General features: G+C 32.8%; 1 protein-coding gene across 4 annotated transcripts in view; it reads right to left on the reverse strand.

Moving 5' to 3' along the window:
* The window catches only part of LOC135212135 (multiple C2 and transmembrane domain-containing protein-like), a 252,696-nt gene extending 248,959 nt beyond the window's left edge, over window positions 1-3,737 (reverse strand). For all 4 annotated transcript variants that reach the window (XM_064245546.1, XM_064245544.1, XM_064245545.1 and 1 more), the window contains exon 1: window positions 3,621-3,737. The gene's annotated coding sequence lies outside the window, so the exon portion shown is untranslated. The remainder of the gene's footprint in view (window positions 1-3,620) is intronic.
* Window positions 3,738-4,694: the final 957 nt, after the last annotated feature.

The raw sequence follows: 4,694 nt of genomic DNA on the forward strand, positions 1-4,694 counted from the left end.
CCTCGATATAGTGTGGTTCGGATCCCACAATAAGCTGTAGGTCCCGTCGTGTCTAGGTGACCAATTGGTTCCTAGCCACGTAAAAATATCTAATCCTTCGGGCCAGCCCTAGGAGAGCTGTTAATCAGCTCAGTGGTCTGGTAAAACTAAGATATAATTAACTTTTCAGTTACCCAAGATGCAATATTAAGAACGTTGCCAATATGCACTCTCAATTTGAAGCCAAGCATATTCAAATATAACAGGAAACTGACGCGCATCTAAAAATGAATGTCCCATCTGTTGTGTTGAAATTTTAAAGCGACTTCAACCGTTCCCTTAGAACTCGGGCCAAAAACTGAGGAGAGGCAGAGGGATGACCTCGCGGAGCCAACCACACTTAAAGTTTTCCGGAAATGGACATCAATTCCAAAAGGAATGTTCCAACTGTCGTGTGGAAATCTCAGACAATTACTTCAGCCTTTCTTCTAAAAAAACTCAGGCCAAAAGTCTACACCATACAGATGGAAGACCTACCAAAATTGCTCGAGGAGGTCACCATGATAAAATACAAACAGAAATTCGAAAATTAATTTTTAATTACCTTCATATCAATAAAAAAAAATTTATGAGTATTCAACAGAAAACTGCAGCCTGTTCTATCGGCGAATGTCTGAGGTACACGTCATTCAACAAGAGAAATCTTTTTAAAAAGTAACCTCACCCGCCTGTGGTGTTTGCGTTAGGTAACACTGCGTCCCGGGCTTTAGATAGTTATGCTATGCGTAAGTTTTAGGTAAATAAAAGGATATCTGGGTGTACATTTGCAACTGAAAAATGTGTTTTAATAATTTACCGTGCGAATTACACCGTTAATATTCGAAATAGGATATTGTTATTGTTGAATGTAAGCTGAATGTAACTATCTAAAGCCCAGGACGCAGTGTTACCATACGCAAACACCACAGGCGGGTGGACAGATGGAAAAAAACCTCACTAATCACTATGTCAAACGAAAGAAAAACAAGTTACCGGCCACTAAAAGGAGGAGGATGCTCTGAGGTCATGTTCACGACCATAAAAATATATTTGAAAAAAACGTTCGGATAAACATTACAAATACGAACCGTACCTTGTATGGAAAGGTACTTCTTAATATTAACTCCCTCCAACATTTATCATATTTAACGAAAACCTAAAATATGAATTATACTTAACGAAATCTTTTAATATTCATTATATGTAATTTATTTACCGGAAACCTTAAGTATTTATTATATTTGACGAAATCCTAAATATTAGTCATACTAAACGAAGTTTTTAAATATTTAAAATTTTTAATGAAATCCTTAAATATTTATTATAGTATTTAACGGAATCCTTAATTGTTATATTTACCTGAATCCTTAAATACCTGTATTACACGAAATTCATAAATATTTATATTTAACGGAATCCTTAAATAGTGATTACACTTAACGGGATCCTTAAATATTTATCATATTTAACGGAATCTTTAAATACTAATATTTAACTAAATCCTTAAATATTGCTACTTAACGAAATCTCTAAATATTCACATTCAAAGAAATCCTTAAACATTTACTAAATCTAACTAAATCCATAAATATTGATTCTAAAGAAATCCTTTCATAAAAAAAAAACACGAAACCTTGATTCTGTCAACAAACTGTCAACACGATACTGCCAACTCTCAAATAACTCTTGGAAGCAACATGACGATACAGGTAAATTAACAGACCTTATAAACACAGGATTTACCGAGCGCACGATTCTATTAGTAGTAAATCTAGTCAGACCTTATGGCTCCCTCTTCGACACCTCTGTAGTGTGAAGTCGGGTAGATGAAGAATGCACAATGACAATAATGCTTTGTATGTGCATACCTTATATATATATATATATATATATATATATATATATATATATAATATATATATATATATATATATACACACACACATATATATACACACACACACACACACACATATATATATATATATATATATATATATATATATATATATATATATACATATTTCATATACAATTATTATTATTATTATCATTATTACTATCATTATTATATTATTATTATTATTATTATTATTATAATAGACTTGAAATTCTAACTTTCAAAGATTATTATTATTCAAACCTCCACAGAGTACTATCATTATTATTAAACTTGAAATTCAAGCTACCAAATAATATTATTATTATTATTAGACCTGGAATTCTAGCTTCCAAAGAACATTAAGGTGTTCATTCGAAAGAAAAGAAAGAATGTAACAGGAAACACAGAAAGAGATAGGTTATCAGAAAAATAAAAAAATACTAAGAAATGACTAAACAAACAAGTAAAAATGTAAGTAGATCATTAAAATACAAGAAGAAGAACTGTAGGAATTGAAACAATGACAAGAACTATACAGTTCATAAAATGATGCCTTTTCCTCCAGACTGCTTCAGTGTACTTCAATATTGAAAAACAGAAGGTCTATATCATGTTTTCATACAACAAATGTATGTCATTCAAAATGCTCAGACGGTTAATTCACTTGTTACAAGCTAAAATGAGGTCTAATAAATAAGCAGAGAGAGAGAGAGAGAGAGAGAGAGAGAGAGAGAGAGAGAGAGAGAGAGAGACTGTAATCGTGCGTCTTAATGTGTTCTCTATCGATTATTCCAAAAACATTTACAAAGGTAATCAGAAAGGTTCCGACTGTGTTCTGGGAAGAGAGAGAGAGAGAGAGAGAGAGAGAGAGAGAGAGAGAGAGAGAGAGAGAGAGAGAGAGAATAAATCAGGTTTCACTAATTTGCACCAAGAAAAGGGAACAATTTCTATTCAGCATTTTCAATTTATTACAACATAAGATTCATCAAGATTACCATAACCTAGTTTTGAGACGCTTTCCAGGAACGTCTGTCCATTTATATTCGGGACAAATCCTGCTCAAGTTGTTCCGACATGGAAATCAGTTTGGAAGACTAAATACATATAATATATATATATATATAATTCATTAGTTTCAGCGATAATCTAATTACCTCCTGGCTTCAATTCCTAAATTACTTCTATATATCAGAATGCCAGAATGCTTGCAACACACAAATGCTTGCGTTGGTACAACACAATAAGTAATTCTCTCGAGTAAAGAAAAAAAAACTAGTAATCTAAACAAAAGCCAATGCTAAGATGGCAATAGAGTTAAACTGAAAATAAACAATTCGAGTGGTAGGCAATTAGGGTTAAGATTCTCGAAGAGAAACCATATTTAACCAAATGCAAACTCATATGCATGTTTGAATACTATATATATAGTATACACAACTATACACATATACGACGATATATATATATATATATATATATATATATATATATATATATATATATATATATATATATATATATATATATATATATATATATAATTATATATATATATATATATATATATTATATATTTATATATACGATTGACCGTAATCAACCACAAAAGATGAAGAACAAATAAAATGAGGCAGAAGTCCCGCGCGCGCGCAGACACACACACACACACACCCACCCACACAAAGAATACAGTGACAGACACAACGGCCCTAACACTCACCCTGAGTGTGCTGAAAAAGGCGGCAGCCGACGGTCTCTGGGGGATGCTGGCCCTCTGTCGCTCCCCGTGGGCTTTTCTGGGGTCAAGGGGCGGTGACCCCCTCGGAGAAATCTCACCCGACCTAGAACAAAGAGATAAGTATGAATGTCGTTGAATTTCACAAATGCAGTGTTTTATGTTTTACCTGAAACGAAAAAAGTTCTGTGGACAAGGAAGAAAAAATTATTACATATTTACTTGTTATGTTAGGCTGCTCTCTCTCATCTCTTCTCTCTCTCGTCTCCCTCCTCTCGCTCTCTCTCTCTCTACTGTCACCCCCCCCTCTCTCTCTCTCTCTCTCTCTCTCTCTCTCTCACTATGATATATATATATATATATATATATATATATATATATATATATATATATATATATATATAATATATATAATATATATTATATAATAAAATATATATATATATATATTATATATATATATATACATATATATGTATATATACACATATATTACACGCATACATATGTTTGTGTATATTCATGCATGTATTTTATAGTCTCCATGAATGAATCGTTCATTGCTAAGGGGTAAAATTGTATAGCCAGACTTGTAAACACAATGTTTACTTAATGTTGTAGTTTATAACCAAGCGTAACAGAAAATGACACCAGCATTTCAGGTTGTAAATTACATCTGGCAACTGGAGGAGAACTGGGAGCAAAACGAACTTCAGCAGTGTCAGAAATGACAAAACCATGGAACCTTCCATTCAAAAAGGTATTCACAAAATTAAGGCTTCTTTGCAAGAAACGGCAGTGCTGTCCTTCATTTGCAAAGTATCGTGTCACCCGATGCAAATTCTCTAACCAGGGAAGCAATGCCTTGTCAATTCCTGACTTTCCTCTGCTTCAACTTTATCTAGAGAAAATTTAACATACTTGACCTCCCTCTATTTCAACTTTTTCCGGAGAAAATTGAACATTCTTGACTACCCTCTATTTCTGCTTTATCTAGTGAAAATTTCACTTTAATCACTTAAGCCTTATCTCTTTTCTCTCGTCAAACCCGTTTTTCCC

The sequence above is a fragment of the Macrobrachium nipponense genome, chromosome 40 (assembly GCF_015104395.2).
Source record: "Macrobrachium nipponense isolate FS-2020 chromosome 40, ASM1510439v2, whole genome shotgun sequence".
NCBI classification, from domain to species: domain Eukaryota; kingdom Metazoa; phylum Arthropoda; class Malacostraca; order Decapoda; family Palaemonidae; genus Macrobrachium; species Macrobrachium nipponense.